General features: G+C 37.0%; 1 pseudogene; it reads left to right on the top strand.

The window, feature by feature from the left end:
• The first annotated feature begins 859 nt into the window (after window positions 1-859).
• On the top strand, window positions 860-17,559 carry LOC127627553 (RAS guanyl-releasing protein 2-like; annotated as a pseudogene).
• Window positions 17,560-18,115: the final 556 nt, after the last annotated feature.

Raw genomic sequence — 18,115 nt, 5'->3', positions numbered from 1 at the left:
GTCCTTACAACGCAAGTGAATGGCGACCAGACATTTCAAGCTCCAAAAATCACATAAATGCAGCATAAAAGTCATTTCATATCTTCAGAAGCAATATCACCTTTTTCCTGAATCCGGAAGTGTTCCACAATTCGACTGTTTTCTATTTCCAGTCTCCAGTGCTTTCACTCGCACCGCATATATTTTTAGAGGGTAATATGATGTTTAAAGTATTACATTTGTATAAATTGTCAAAAAAAATAAAAACATGTGGCTCTATTGTGCAGATACGTCACAGAATTGATATTACTTTGTTTAGACAGTGCCTCTCCTGAGTGGGCAGATATCATGAAGCGATGATCTGAGGTTAGTTATGTTGATATCATGAACTCCTTTGAGTTTTTATGACAGCCAACAACTGCTCAAGTTGAGCGTGACATTCATTTTCACTCTAAATAACACAAATGGTTGTTGTTCTCCATCTGGATTGCTTGTTTAGGCAGTTTTTACATTGCTTCTCGAGACTAGGAACAGAAAACATGCCTTTAAAATCATCTCTCAGGAAAACTGGTGTGGGTGAGAAACAGATAAATATTTAAGTTCTTTATTAACTATCAAGCTCTACTTTCACTCTCACTTTCAGTGAAAGTGTGATTTATATGAAAAAGGATTGAAATATTGATCTGTTTCTCAACCAAATTGATTGCATCGCTTTAGAAAACATACATTAAACCACTGGAGTCTGATGGATTACTTTTATGCTGCCTTTATGTGATTTTTGGAGCTTCAAAATGGTCTGGTCACAATACACTCGCATTGAAAGGACCTACAGACCTGAGATATTCTTCTAAAAATCTTTGTTTGTGTTCAGCAGAAAATCATGTACCTCTTGGAGGGCATGAGGGTGAGTAAATGATGAAATAGGCTATTTTCACTTTTTGGTGAACTCTCCCTACACATTTAACTGTATGTTTTTACACAAGAGTTTAACCTGTGATTTTCAGACCAGAAACGAAAACATGAAACTGTAATTGAAATAATTTTTCATGCCGAACGCTCAAAGGCATCAGTCAAGCGCATGTTTACATACAAAACAAAGGATAAACCGCGTGGGCGAACGTCTTAGACCGTTAATCTGCGTCTCACTGTTTCAGCGTTTCGTGTTGGAGCGCCGCATTTTTAGACGTCGTGTCAGATTAAAAATAATTTTAAACGCCCTTTGAGACGAATTGTTCCGTTATATTCATTGTGCTGCATCTGGCTTTTTTTGTGCAAGAACGCTGAAAAACATCTCCAAGAGAGCAGAGGTTAAAAACATCTAAACGCATGTTTACACAGAAAAACAATGGGAAAATAGCGCAGAGGGACACAAAACGCACACGGTGTGAACGACCCAAAAGAGTGCAGAGCTCTGTTGAGCCCAAGACATTAATAGCTGCATTGACCCAGCTCAAAGGCCATGATATTTAAACGGCATGCTGTTAGTGACATACATTTCCCAGCTGAGCACCACAGCATCTGATACATGAATTTTCAGTCTTGGTCAAATTCATAAACAGGCTACTTTAAACACAGATATTGTGTTGCTTGAATTGGCATTATTGTAATGTCTGAGTTTATCTTTTGAAGAATCCTTCACTGCATTGGTAGATGGGCTGGATTTAGCACATTAAGATTCATCACCCAGTGCCTTTGTCTTATTTTACAGCAAAAATATCTAAACATACTTTACTTATTTTCAGAGTGCTGTATGTATACTGAATATAAATGTTTTTGCTCATATTTTAGCATTCCTTTGACAGATTGTTTTACTGAATTTGGAGTTGGAAAAAGACAAAACAAGATGAAGATACTGATCGAGAGTATTTTCCACAGTGTAAATTTATTTTCAGTGCGCTAATTTTACTCCTCCTGAATTCCAGAACCCTAATCCTAGCTCCAATTTGAATCCTAATTAAATAAAAATACACTATTTTAAGTTTCAAAGACACTGCAAGTCTACATAAAATGAGTTTCATTAACAAGGGATTCATTAACAAGGTTTGGGAGAGGCAAATTCATTTAAAGGTGCAGTATGTAAGATTCCGAAACCCTTGTAATTAATGACACCTGTGGCCGTTAAGTGAACTGCAGCCAGCTACATGTTGCGCGTGCACACACTCCATAGGGACGTGTGCGAGCGAGCATCGGCCAAAACAAGCTAGCAAGCTTTATCAATAGCTGTTAGCTAAATTTGGTGGATGCTGACAGTAGCTGTTTATAAAATAGACACATTATAATTGTACTGATGTGATTTCATCACAACTGTCATTTTGAAATATAGGTGCGCTATTGTTTTATAATAATTTAATGTATATATATATATTTTCTGTATAACCAATTTATGTTACACTAATGAATGGGTCTTTTTGCATTATCTTGAACATTATCTAGCATTAATTTGATGTGTTATTGTAGTTTAACTTGCTGAATAATTACAGATTAAAATGGTTTATGACAGTTACTGTGCAGACGAGATCAAAATAGCTAAAATTACACAGCTAGATATAAAAATATTGTCCAAAATTCTGGTTAACCGATTATGTAATGTTTTGACATCTCTTATACATATAGATCAGGTGGGGTTTTTTCGGGGCCGCGGCTATTCTGATAACATTAGGCGTTTCATCAATGTCATGTGGTCAGTGGCGAATGATCAGACTCCAGTCGTGGCCATCTCACTTGATGCCAAAATGTGTTTGATATGGTAGAATGGGATTATATTTGTAAAATTTAGGAAATATACAGGTTCGGGAATACTTTTATTGGATTGATTAAGTTACTTTATAGACACCTGGAAGTGGCGGTACAAACAAATTGATTAAATTCAGATTATTTTACTCTGGACAGGGTTGCCATCTTTCCCCATTATTGTTCTGTCTTACCCTGGAACCATTAGCAGCTGCGATAAGAAGGGAAGATGATTTTCCAGGGATGGTGGCGGGAGGTGTGGCGCATAATCTTTTGCTTAATGCAGATGATATTTTATTATTCGTGTCCGACCCCATTATATCTATGCCTTGCCTCCATAGAATTATTAATTATAAATTGTGTGGGCTAGGATTCTAAAAAACGTAAAGTCTGTATCTAGAGATGCAAGGGTGCTCCTTATGCAATTCAAGATTTTACATAAATTCTATTGGACCCCCACTAGATTGTATAGGCTTGGTCTAAAAGACACACCCACCTGCTGGCAATGCCAATCAGAAGATGGAGACACAACCCATGTTTTTGGGGGGGTGTTAAGATCCAAGAATTTTGGACTCTGTATTTTGGTTGATGGGGCGGTCATACATTTGAAGGATAAACTCTGACCAGTATCATGATTGACAGACAAATAATTTTAAGGGGATGGAAGTCGGATGGAGCGCCCTCATTTCCGGAGTGGTGTGCGGAGATGGGGAGGGTGGCAGCTTTCGAGGAGGTGGCAAGTGGAAGGCTGTTGTTTGGGAACTTGTTTGTTAGGAAATGGGGCAATTATTTAGCGTTTTGGGGGTATTCTCGTGGAAGGTGTGGAGACAGAAGTTTAGTTTAATTATGTGTGTTTATTATATTTTCTTTTATTGTTTTCTTTTGTGTGTGTCAAAATCACAGAGATCGCATATTTCACCATCCTGATGGTTGATGTGAATATTTACTGAATGAGTTTATGCATTAAAATGCTGTCACAAGATTGGCTGATAAGATAATTGCATGAATAAGTAGGTGTACCTAATAAAGAGGCCAGGGAGAGTATTTTTCAATGTAAACAATAAATAAAATCAAATATATATTTTTTTAAATTGACTCAAGTCAAGAATCAAGAACTTTTCTTAGGCTTACTGCATTTGGCCAAAACACAATGTCCCTTTTCATTAAAGTATGAAAATATTGGATTATTTTTTCTTTTCTTTTCTTTGTTTAACTGAGCTGAGGGGTCTTCGTAGTTATGTTTTTTTTTTTCATATGACAACAAAATGACTACTTGCATGTTGGTTACACCAACTGACTTTAATTCGGAGGACAAAAGTTTTTCAAATATTAATAATATATTAATAATGCTTTTTTAAATAAAAATAAAAGATTATACCAAACTACTTATGAAAACATGAAACAAATTTTCAATATTTATTGTCAGCTTTTAATAAGAACATTTTATTTATTGAGTTATTATTCATTTTATTGTCACCGGACAGTAACACAACTTTAGTTTAACCTCCAGAAGAAGAAAAAATACATAAAGAGTGTCACGTCATTCAACTATTTACATACTTTGTTATGATGGTAAGCTATTAAAATAACAATATTTGGTGGACCCTCTTGCAATAACACCCCCTGTTTAAGACCCCTGTTGTTTAAATGTTCTGTTCTTCTCTAGTGCCTTCTCCAGTTTTGAGACTTGAACCTAAAGAAAGAACTTCAGACTTATGGGATTGTGTTAATTAATGTTAAGCTCATTTTCCTGCAACTGTCTGCTTTCTCTTTTTTTTCCAGACAATGTATGTGTTTCTAGCCATGCATCCCTGGTATCTGTCTTCCAGTGACCTAGCCAAGAAACTCCTGCAGAAGTATCCTTCTACAGCAGATCTTTCAACATTCCACTTTCCGAGAACTAGCATTACTGTCAAATACCTAAAAAGAAATAAAAGTCTTTGCTTTGTGCATGTAGTTTCCAACATGACAGCCTGGCTTTTATACCAGGCATTTAGGACTTAGTACATTCGGTTATGGGTGGGGTTTGTCATTTAGAGAGAGGGCTGACAGCATCACAAACAGTTTCCATCACTCTTCTCAAAGACGATAATAGTAATGAAGTGGAGCTGCCTTGACAGTATTAAAAGGTCTCAGGAAAAGGAATGTTCTGCAAATCACCAGTCTCAAATTTGTCACCTTGTCAAGTAGGTTCAATACCAATTTTACATGGTTTTCTTACTACTGTTACTGAACTGTATTAACTGTACCGTGGGGTTCTAAAAACACTTGTGAAAATGCTTCATTTTTGCATTTTTTTAACTGTAATACAGTTTTTCTTTCATTACATGTTATAGTATGAGCATGACGTTTTTAGTTAAAAGTTAACATTAACATGCATTTCAGAATGTTTTAGTATTTGCTTTAATGACAGCATGCATTTGAGCTGCATGGATTCCACAAGTTTGTAGAAAACCTGATGATCCATGTTATCCAGCATGATTTGAGAATGTTGCATCATGTGCGCTTCAATGGAAGCAAGGATATCTGACATCTTGTACAAAAGAAGCTCAAGAGGATCAATGTCACAAATTTCCTTATTTGTTTAGTGACCTACCTGTAGAAATAGTGCACAATGGTAAACATTTCTTCTTAATTGCATTCAATACCATTATTTTGTTTTCAATGTGGACTCAGATGTTTGAAACCCACTGTATCTCTTATAAAGAAATGTATGATCTGTGTCAAGGCAGCTTGGTTGAATTACAAAGATTGTAGTCTGAAATCAAATAAAACTGTTGAGGCAAGACTATTCACTGAGAAATCTTGTTCTCTTGATGTCATGCCCAGACCTATTTCATGCATAGCTATTCAGTGTCATAGCTCCCTCTGTCTTCTGTCTCCTCTCTTTCTCTGTCAGGTTCTGGATATTTGAGTTTCCAGCCGAATTTGACTTGAACCCTGAGCTGGCCGAGCAGATCCTTGGTCTGAAGGAGCGACTGGAGCAGAATGGAGATGTGAGGTGCAGTTTGTTCATCGACATAGACAGCGTGTGTGTCACAGGGCACAGTACTAACCCAAACAGCTGCTCCTTTGAGATTGTAGAGGGATAGTGTACAGACAATCACGATGTCTGAGAAACTCAAACACCTGAGCATACAATTCATACAATAGTCTATTCATTCCCTGTTTACACGGCTTGATATTTAAAGGGATAGATCACCCAAAAATGAAAATTCTCATCATATACTCACCCTCATGTCATCCCAGATGTGTATGACTTTCTTTGTTCTGCTGAACAAATATTAAGAAAATCTCAGCTCTGTTATTCATCTCAATGCAAGCGAGTGGTGGCCAGAAATACGAAGGTCCAAAAAGCATATAAAAGCAGCATAAAAGTAATCCATAAGACTCCAGTATTTAAATCCATATTTCCAGAATCAATATGGCAGGTGTGGGTGAGAAACAGATCAATATTTAAGACCTTTTTTTACTATAAATCTTCACTTTCACTTTCAGATGTGAATACAGTATATGACAGTGAAAGTGGAGATTTATAGTAAAAAAAGGACTTAAATATTGATCTGTCCATGAACTATGGACACGTTCCACTAAGGTTGACAACCTGAAAATATTGTCTTTATTTTTAAGAGGGTTTCTGTTTTTTAAGAAATCAAAATCGAATAATTATTTTTGTATGTGTGTGCCAGAAGTTTTACTTGAAAAGTTACCTGTTTTCAGATTTTCTTATTTAATTAAATTATATTAAATACATATTTGATTGTGGCTTATAGGTTCGAAAACCATTTAGAGCCACTGTATTCTTGATAATTGGGATATAGAAGCATCTTGTTTTGTTGCTTGTAGCTCATCATACGAATGGAGACAGAAAATTGATGAGATTGTCCAGAAGAAATAAAAGACCTCACTTCTGTTTGACCACCTGGATGCTTCAACCCTGTCTGAACATCTGACTTATATGGAGTACAAATCATTTTGCTAAATTCTTCTAAGTCTTTTCATTTACACATTGCAAAATCTCATATTCTTAACAGGGATCTATATCTTGTCTCGTAAAGATAATTTAAAACAGATGTATTTATCTGATAAGGCTTGTTTTCAAAGAATGTACTGTATCTTGAATAGGAATGTATTTTTTCCTTGTGGCATCGGCAGACTTTATTATTATTTTCATCTTAAAACTATTGAACTATTGTCAAGGATTGCTAGGGGCGAGTAGAGAGGACCCAAATGCAGGATGGCGAATAAGGCTTTTATTAACAAAATAACAGAAAACAAACAAAACTACCCCATAGGGGAAATCTCAGTCCAGGGCAGGTGAAAAGAAGACTGGCTGGGCTGGAGACACAGGGCTTTGATAGACAGGAACCGACTAACAGACATCTGACAGGGGAACATTCACAGTAACATCCACAACAAAAGGCACAGGACAGATAAAACAATGAGATTTTATAAGGATGAAAACAAAAAGATAACAAGTAATAACAGATGGGAACAATCAATTAATAATCAGACAGTTAAACTGGCAAACAAGAGTGTGAGGTTATCATTGAAGACAGACACGAATGCACAAGGGATGAGAAAACACAAACCCAAGTGCATTCACACAGCACGAGACATAAGAAAGTGCCTGGACTCAGCCACGATTAAATAAACCAAACCAACTGAAGTGGCTGAATCCAGACACAAGACTTAAAACAGACATGGAAACACGTACATGTCAGGGCTCTGCCACAAAGGGAAAAACCCCAAAACTAAGGGCAAAACCCGGTAAACTACAACCCCAATTCCGAAATAATTCTGGTAATAAAAACAAAAAAGGAGTGATTTGTAAATTATATTCACCCTTTGCTATATTGAAAGCACTACATTTACACATTATATGATGTTTTTCCTTGTGAATTCCATTCTTTTTGAAAATGTTCAGTAATTTCAAATCAGATGATTTGTTGACAGTTAAGTGTTTACCTCTGTGAAACATCACCATTTCTTCTAATAACATTATTCAACATTTGGGCACTGAAGACACAAGTTTGTTAAGAAAATTTAGGGACATCCCTGGAAAAGACGGTGGATGGTATATGTTGCTCCAAAATGTTTACGCTCACGAGAACACCATAAATGCAGACAGATATGTACAAATTGACACTGGCTATTGGACCCGATGCTAACAATTTGGATGGTCCTTTTCCACTTTGGCCCGGCTAACACAACGGCTTTGTTTTTCACAAAAAAATATGAAATGTGGACTCTACAGATCAAAAAACACAGTTCTACTTTCCATATAACATGAGATCGAGCCCAGAGAATTTGGCAATGTTTCTGGACAGTGTTGATGTTGGGGTTCTGCTTTGCATAGTAAAGTCTTAACTTGCATCTTTGGATGCAGCATCGAGTGGTGCTGACTAGCAAAGTTTGCTAAAGTTATCCCAAGCCCATGTTCATGATATCCATTACAAATGAATGCAGATTTTAAGACAGTGATGTCTGAGGGATCAGAGATCACATGCATTCAGAAGTAGTTTTCGTCTTGCCCTTTACGCACCGAGATTTGACCAGATTCTTTGAATCTTTTAACTATTTTGTGCACTATAGAGGGTGAAATGCCCCCAAATCCTTCCAATTTGTCTTTAGGGATCATTGTTCTCAAAGTGCTGGATTATTTGCTGAAGCATCTATTGTCAAATTGACAAGTCTTAAAGGATGCTTGCTCTTGAAGGACTAGGCTGTTTTTGGAGGCTCCCTATATACTACGACACAAATGACTCACCTGTTTAACAACGCCTGTTTCAAATTGCCTTGTTATTTAAACTCGTCAAATTGTTATTAGTCTTAAATTGCCATTATCTCATTATCATAATATCTTTTTTGAAGCGTGTTGCAATCAACTGATTTTAAATTACTGTACTGTACACAAGGAAATGTGTATCAAATCAAATCAAATCAAATCACTTTATTGTCACACTACCATGTACACAAGTGCAACAGTAGGTGAAATTCTTGTGTGCAGTTCCGAGCAACATAGCAGTCATGACAGTGACAAGACATATACCAATTACAATAAACAACATACTTACACAAAACAATTTACATATCAAATGTACACATACTTACACAAAACAATTTACAAATCAGATGTACACATACTTACACAACACAATAATTATATACAATGCAGAATATAGAACAGAATATACAATACAATACAATAAGTGGGAGTATATGAAATATATATGTGTATATGTGTATTTGTAGTGCTTTCAATATAGCAAAGGACGAATATAATTTACAAATCACTCCTTTTTGTTTTTTATTAGCATTTTTCATTTTTCGGAATTGGGGTAGTATTGAAAACAATCTGCCATTTCCATAAATATCATAAGCAGTTTTGTTTATCAGGTGAATTTATCAGGTTTTAGTGATGTTTAGATATTTTTACTGGAAAACAAAATTTCTTGAGTGATTTCCTTACAGTCTGCTGGGAGCTGTTCTCTGGACCTCAATACACTTCAATGGATGATTCCTATGAATCTGCTCCTGACTTCCACAATGCACACTCTCGACTTTGAATACCCTATTCACAGATTTGCCCATTGTGCAGCAATGGCGCGTGCACATCCACAAACTTCTCCCTGCTACTGCAGCCGGTGCCGGGATCCCCAGTCTTCGCCTGCACAGTTGAAGTGAATATTTTTTTTCAATGTTTTAATAAATCCTTTGAACAGTTCCTCTGCTATTGGATCCTCTTTGTCTTGCTCTCTGGTACACTTTTGTCTCTTTGAGCAGCAGTATTTGATGTTGTCATTGTTTGTGTATGTAGTAGCATAACCTAAAATCTGGTGTCTTATTGAAAATTCAGAATCTGTTCACTTTCAGTTCCAGGACTACCACAGTTTCGTGATGCACGGCTGTACAGTGGATAATCCAATTCTGGAGTGTTTCATTACTCTATTTAATAGTGTTTCCCAATGGATCCAGATTATGGTTCTCAGTAAGCCTACAGCTCAACAGAGACCCACTGTCATCAGTGAATTTATCAAAGTGGCCCAGGTTGGTCCAACTTCAAACATGAAAATTCATTTACTCACCATCTTTTTGTCCAAAACCCATCTGACTTACTTTTTCCTAAGTGGAACACAAAAGATGATCTTTTTGTGTTCTTTGGAAGAAAGTCATTTGGGTTTGGAAAAGTATGAGGGTGGAGTGATGCAAACAGTGAAGCAACTCAGCGCTGTTATACTAAATACCAGCACTCTTGTAATGCAGCTTGTCAAAACATAGAGGACCAAAACTAATTGTTGTATAATTTAAGATACTGTATGTAATACATATTTATATAAGATCTGGTCATTGTTTTGTGTGTTTGTGTGAGTAGACGCTACTGCAGCTGCAGAACTTAAACACACTTATGGCGTAGTGGGTGGACTCCGCAATAGCACCATTGCTCGAAGATACACAGGCACTCATCGGCAGCGAAACATGCAAGGTGAGGACTGCCAGAGAGCTGCTTTGTGAACACACTTCCAATACTGGTGAAAAAAACCAAAACACTCTGACTAAAGGAGATAAGATTCTTGAAGTCAGCAACAGTGCACACTTTGCAGTAGGCGGCTTGAGTGCCATTTTCATACTCTGAACAGAAATATCAATATTTGAGTGGAGAGCAATGTTATCAGCAAGCCTACACAGAATGTGCACACAGAGTTACGCAGAAAACACTAAAATGTTGTTAAAATGTAGTACGCTTTAGAATGTTTATACAGTGTGTTTGTGTGTGTGTGTATATATATATATATATATATACACAGTATCTCATAAAAGTGAGTACACCCCTCACATTTTTGTAAATATTTATTATATCTTTTCATGTGACAACACTGAAGAAATGACACTTTGCTGCTATGTAAATTAGTGAGTGTACAGCTTGTATAACATTATAAATTTGCTGTCCCCTCAAAATAACTCAACACAGAGCCATTAATGTCTAAACCGCTGGCAACAAAAGTGAGTACACCCCTAAGTGAAAATGTCCAAATTGGGCCCAAAGTGTCAATATTTTGTGTGGCCACCATTATTTTCCAGCACTGCTTTAACCCTCTTGGGCATGGAGTTCACCAGAGCTTCACAGGTTGCCACTGGAGTCCTCTTCCACTCCTCCATGATGACATCACGGAGCTGGTGGATGTTAGAGACCTTGTGCTCCTCCACCTTCCGTTTGAGGATGCCCCACAGATGCTCAATAGGGTTTAGGTCTGGAGACATGCTTGGCCAGTCCATCATCTTCACTCTCAGCTTCTTTAGCAAGGCAGTGGTCGTCTTGGAGGTGTGTTTGGGGTTGTTATCATGCTGGAATACTGCCCTGCGGCCCAGTCTCAGAAGGGAGGAGATCATGCTCTGCTTCATTATGTCACAGTACATGTTGGCATTCATGGTTCCCTCAATGAACTGTAGCTCCCCAATGCCGGCAGCACTCATGCAGCCCCAGACCATGACACTCCCACCACCATGCTTGACTGTAGGCAAGACACACTTGTCTTTGTACTCCTCACCTGGTTGCCGCCACACACGCTTGACACCATCTGAACCAAATAAGTTTATCTTGGTCTCATCAGACCACAGGACATGGTTCCAGTAATCCATGTCCTTAGTCTGCTTGTCTTCAGCAAACTGTTTGAGGGCTTTCTTGTGCATCATCTTTAGAAGAGGCTTCCTTCTGGGATGACATGTACAGCCATGTAGACCAATTTGATGCAGTGTGCGACGTATGGTCTGAGCACTGACAGGCTGACCCCCCACCCCTTCAACCTCTGCAGCAATGCTGGCAGCACTCATACGTCTATTTCCCAAAGACAACCTCTGGATATGACGCTGAGCACGTGCACTCAACTTATTTGGTCGACCATGGCAAGGCCTGTTCTGAGTAGAACCTGTCCTGATAAACCACTGTATGGTCTTGGCCACCGTGCTGCAGCTCAGTGTCAGGATCTTGGCAATCGTCTTATAGCCATCTTTATGTAGAGCAACAATTCTTTTTTTCAGATCCTCAGAGAGTTCTTTGCCATGAGGGCCATGTTGAACTTCCAGTGACCAGTATGAGGGAGTGTGAGAGTGATGACACCAAATTTAACACACCTGCTCCCCATTCACACCTGAGACCTTGTAACACTAAGGAGTCACATGACACCAGGGAGGGAAAATGGCTAATTGGGCCCAATTTGGACATTTTCACTTAGGGGTGTACTCACTTTTGTTGCCAGCGGTTTAGACATTAATGGCTGTGTGTTGAGTTATTTTGAGGGGACAGCTGTACACTCACTACTTTACATTGTAGCAAAGTGTAATCTCTTCAGTGTTGTCACATGAAAAGATATACAAATATTTAATAAAATGTGAGGGGTGAACTCACTTTTGTGAGATACTATATATATATATAATTAATACATTTATAAATGTATTTTTTAATTTTATAAATTTTTATATATAAATATTAATTTGAATACAAACACACACACACAAATATATATATACATATATATATGTGTGGGGGGGCATGTTTATGTGGTTTACGAAGACAATTTTTTAGGTTCCACTGGTAATTACAAGGGTATTATGCTATAAATGTGGTTTATGGGGACATTTCTTGTGTCCCCATAATTTAAATAGCTTAAACATATTAAATGATGTTTTATTGAAAATGTAAAAATGCAGAAAGCTTTCTGTGAGGGTTAGGTTTAGGGGTTGTGTTAGGTTTAGGGGATAGAATCTATAGTTTGTACAGTATAAAAAAACATTACGTCTATGGAAAGTCCTCATAATGATAGGTAGACCAACATGTGCGTAATGGTGGATTTGTTGCACAAAAATAATATTCACTATAGCCTTCCAAAAGTTTACCAAAATAGTTTACTTCTGTATCCGAACCCGGAAATGTGAAAAGGGGCTAGTCTGTACATTTTCCCCTAAAATCGGTGCAGAAATGTAAAAAAAAGTCAGCAGATTTGATATGGACCGTGTTATCAGACAACCAAGGATATTTACTGCTCTCATGAAGAGCTTATTCTCAAACGTCTTGAACCCATGAACCCACAGTTAAACATTCTGCTAAACCAGCCTTCAATCTTACTGATTGCTTTTTTGTGTTGAATCAGGTGTTTGATGAATTGGTGGACCTGGTCACATCCTCTGGAAACTACAGTCGCTACCGTCAGCATCTCTTGGAATGTTTGGGATTTCATTTCCCCATCCTTGGGGTTCATTTGAAAGACCTGATTGCTGTCCATGTGGCCCTACCTGATTGGGATGACCGAGAGAAGAGTAGGGTCAACCTAACCAAGACTCATCAGCTGTACATCATACTGGAGGAGCTGGCATTCATTCAGAGTACTTCACCCAGTATAGAAGCCAATTCAGACCTCCTCTATCTACTTTTAGTGAGTCTAATATAGGAAGTGCTGTTGAAAGTATAGGCCCCTTTGAGCTCCAGTTTCTGAGTGAAATGCCCACAGAGTGGCGCCAAAAGCAAGTTGTATTTTAAATTGTAAATGATGATACAGTCAACAGGAATGCAAATTCTGTGATAATTATTTTGGCCATATCTCCCAGCTATGCTCTTAATCACGATTATATCCTTGTTCCCAAATGACCATAATCCATGCCTCGAAGTTTGTTTGCGCAGCATGCTATCAGGAGAGCTAAAGGGAAATGTGATTATGTGATTCAATAAGGGAACTTTGGCTTAAGACATCAAATAACTACTTGGATTTGTCAATTCTGTGTCAATTATTAGATACATAATGTGTGTCATTTTAAGTTTGTGACATTAATTATCAATTATATTTCTGTCCATGCCCAGTTGCCATGTTTCTTTGGACCAGTACCACTCAGAGGATGAGTTATATCAGCTTTCTCTACAGAGGGAGCCATGCAGTATCACACTTCAATGAGTCACCCCCACCAATAACTGCTCTGATAGCAAATCAGTGGCCATACTTGGGTAGAAACCACCAATTACAACCACTCATGACACAATTTGACAGATTAATTTTTCCATGTTGTCTGCATAATCCATTTACGTGGACTTGCAGCTGGGAGACTGTATCACTACTCTATAATTATTCTATTCAACCAATAGACAGCAGTCATTTATGCACATCTTTTGCTGCCTTATATCCTCTTGCTAAGTCACGACACCATTGATTTCCGGCCTCTAAGACTTCCAGCTCAAAGTCGCAGTCTCCTCTGACAGAACAGTGGGCATCTTCAGTCAAACCCGGCCATTATAAAGAGGCACATTAAGAAAATGGTGGAAGTATGTGACACGTACATGACTAATACCACTTTTCATTTTATAAATTCTCAGAGCTACTTTTATATGCTTAGAATCTCGTTGCACATAATATACTACAGGTCTTATATGTGACATAAACCCCTTTTAGGTTATACAAGTCCCCTGTGCTATGCATTGGGGTCTTGATCACCCTATCATGGTTTATTTTGCGATAATTGCTGGGTGATTGTACACTATCCCATTAATAGATTACACATCTATTAACCAGATAGAGTAAATAAGTAAATGGACATGAAATATTGACTTAAGTTGAAATAATTTTCTTATGTGAGAAAGAGATCATGGAATGAAATGAAAGATATCTATCTAGCATAGGTATGTAGGATATCGGTTGTCTGGATTATCGGACAGTTTTACAAAGATATTTGACTGCAGATTGTCACAATTGACCAATTAGAATCAAGTATTCCAGAGAGCCATATAATAAGTATTATTAATATGTTGTGAAAGAAAGCTAACCATTAGACTTGTAATTTTTAGTCTGTGTTCCAAAATTTTTACACTGATGGCGATAGCAACATTTCCCAAGAAGAGTTTGAGATCATTAGGAGCAATATCCCTTACCTCGGCGAGTTTGATGAACTGGACCAAAACCAGTGGGTTTATCAAGACATCTGCCCAGTTTATCTAACGTAATTATTTTCACTCATTTGTCAAAGTCTAAAGTACGGTAAAGGTCCCATCTTTCTCTTTTTCATTTTTGCTCCCAGGGACTGTAAAATTAGCCAAGAGGAGATGATTGAATACTTCACCAAGGCAAGCTCCTTACTGAACTGCAAGATTGTCTCCGTAAACGTGTGAACAAAGCCAAGCAGTGTCAAGCCTTCAGTTTTTGGCACTGCTCTCGCTTGGTGAGTGCACGTATTACTTATGGCTCAAACTATCTTAATCTCCAACCTGACAGCAACTCAAAGATGAAATAAGCTCTTTTCAGCATTGCGAGAAATGGCCATCTTTTTCTTCCAAAAAGCACAGATGCACAAAATGTGATCCTTTTTAGATCGTATTTACGACTTGTATTTGTTCAGATTTGTCTCTCCTGTCTCAGCTTTATGGCCAATGTTGGTTTTGTGAGTGAAGCAGTGTTGTTTTTTTAGAGGCTAGGTAGAGGGAGGGTGTGTCTGAGGGAAAGATGTTGTTCTGTTCACAGTTGATGAGCTGTTGAGGTATTGTAGGGTGTAGATACTAACAACTTCCTATTTTCTTATTTCCTGTCAAGTTGTACAAGGGTTTTTGAAAAATGGATTTTGATTTAACATACACAGGTTCTTTGCATTGTGTAATTGACACTGACATTTAAATACTACTACATATCATGCATTGTGGCATTCCATACTCATTCTAAATCTATTAAGCGATTTATTTGACTAAACATCCTTTTGCTATTTATTTTATAATAATCATGCATGTATTTTTGACAATATTGTGAGACTATGTGGAACATTTTGACTTTTAAAAATGTATTTGTCTCTCTGCAGGGTCATTTAAAATGAACAGGTGAGGTTTAAAAGGATGGAAAACTTGCATTTTCTATAATTATAATAGATATACTCATGTATATTGTCTGTATAGATAGATAGATAACATTTTTTTTGTTTGTTTGTTTGTTTTATCTACATTTAATCTGGAAAGAACGTCAGCTACAGTATATGTCAGTGGTGGAACTATTATTTTACAGTTGATATACAGTAAACCCTTAATTTTCACTGAATAAAAATATATAATTGGAATACTTACACATTGTATCAGTTTGAAACAATTATGGTTTACATGTACATTTTTTAATTTCAAAATATAATTATTTCAGAATTTCATCAACCCAGCAGATGAAACATTTGCAAAAAAAATCCCATAGACTTCCATTGAAAAGACTCCCATACATATATAGGGATCAGGATGTCATGGAGGTCTCTTTTGATTTAATCAATCTAGCAACCATTTAGTAATTCCCTAGTAACCACCCATAATACCTTACATTGAATAAATATAATCAAAAGTGTCCTAAAATGTAATAATGTGACAGGGCGGAGGAGGGACCAGGTCTCTTATCAGGCTAATAAAGCCTCCGAGATGGATAAAGGCCGACTGTGGATGGTGGTGCGACAGAGAGAGAACATTTACGGGCAGCTGTCCATCCTATGTGTGTGTTTGTGTCTTTTGGTTTATTTCTTCATGAAACTATTATTTATATTGTCAAGCCGGTTCTCGCCTCATTGTCATTGTTGTAGAATCCAAAAGGTATTTTGACCAAATACAAAATTAATATTAGTTTTTAACTTTTAAATGGGTCATAAACGATAACATAACAGGAGGATTAAGGTAAATTTCATGGACATGCATCAACTACTCATATACCATACAGAACTTTCATGTTTCTTATTTTCAATGTCATTTTGTCATTTATCCTTTCAGATATGGGGCTTTTACAAACAACGTTACAGATGCCAAGGTATGAAACCAGTCTTAGTTCTCCAATTCTCATAGTAACACTGAATAGCTTTGTGGTCTTTTTAAAATAAAGCTATCATAGCATCTTCACCATCCTCTGTGTTTTTCAGTCTGTGGTGTTAGCTGTCATAAAGACTGTGGGAGCTGATTGGCCATTGAGTACAGCAAATGGGTACAGAGTTTCAGCTGTCACAATGGCACTCCCTTTAAGGCCATGTGTTCCTTTAACTTCCCACCCCCCAACAGCACCCAGCTAATAGCAGAGCATAAAGGTAAATGCACATGAATGGAAGTGTACTTATACAAAACAAATTCTGCATAAAATGCCTATACAATTTGCCATGCAATCATTGTTTGTGTGTTATTTGTTTTAGCAGTCTGTTTATTGTTATGACCAGATCAAATTGTAAGATCAAATCAAATTTCTAAACTAATTTATGCAGATATCTAGGTAAATCTAAAGGATGCACATGGATGCATAAACACATACTGATGTTCCTGAAATGAGGACATGTTTTGCTGTACAACTGCCATCAATCATGTCTAGGATTGTATTACAGTTTGTTTTTAAAGTAAACAATGATGATAATAACTCACAAGTCTTCAGTGGCTTGTTATACGTTCCCAGCATTTGTATTCTCTCTACCTTCACAGTCATCTGAGATGGCTCTCAAGAGGAAGAAGACAAGGTTTTTGATGTCCACCTTTGAAGAGGTTAGCTAGAGAAGAAATATGATGCTACAAATATGCCTTGTACTTTCATTAACTGTTTTTTTTTTAATTAAGCGAAATCCAATTGATCAACTGATGTTGGATACATTCTTTCTATTTCCATAGAAATATCCAGGAGGGAATTCATAAGCTACAGCAGTCTAGTGAGCAGAATTATACTCCAAAGCTTTAAAGTATTTGTTTGCTCTTGTGTTTGTTGTCCAATATGGTCAGTGCTCTTTTTTCCTCTTACACTGTGGTAAGAACCACATAAAAATTCATTATATTGAAAATCTCACTTCTGGAAAAAGTAGTTTCATATGTAAATCAGCATTATTGTAATGCTATAAATATGCAAATATTGTTTAATTTCTGTGCAAGGATTGTTGGTCTTATATCTGGAAAAGTGCAATTAAGAAAAAAGCACACCAACTACACAAAAACAGATTTCACTCAACTATGGTAATATCTGGCAATGTACAATGCTTTTATTTATCTAGTATCCTAAATGCATGTAATTCTTGCAACTGCATGATTTCATTGTCCTGTTTTATATCTATGATATACATTATAAAAAGAAGGCAAGGTCAAATGAATGACGTGTTGCCAAGATCACTGTACTGTGGTCATCTCTCATGAGCTAATTTCACACCAACAGAAGGTGCTGTTGTGCTGAACTGAGAGACTGACTTGACATGTTTTGTGGTGCCTTGTGACTTTTTTGTATTTATATTATCAATATGAATGGTTTGTTTTTCTTAATATGTATCTTTCAGTGTATTACCATATATTCTTTGCCAGTGCTTTTGCCACAGAGATGGATACATATTATGATAAGAATAAGTGTGCTGACTGGATGTCATTGTTTTCTAGAAGGAAGAGTATTATTATTTTTGAAAT

This window comes from Xyrauchen texanus, chromosome 34, assembly GCF_025860055.1.
Source record: "Xyrauchen texanus isolate HMW12.3.18 chromosome 34, RBS_HiC_50CHRs, whole genome shotgun sequence".
NCBI lineage: Eukaryota > Metazoa > Chordata > Actinopteri > Cypriniformes > Catostomidae > Xyrauchen > Xyrauchen texanus.
This window is presented reverse-complemented; position numbering and strand designations above follow the sequence as displayed.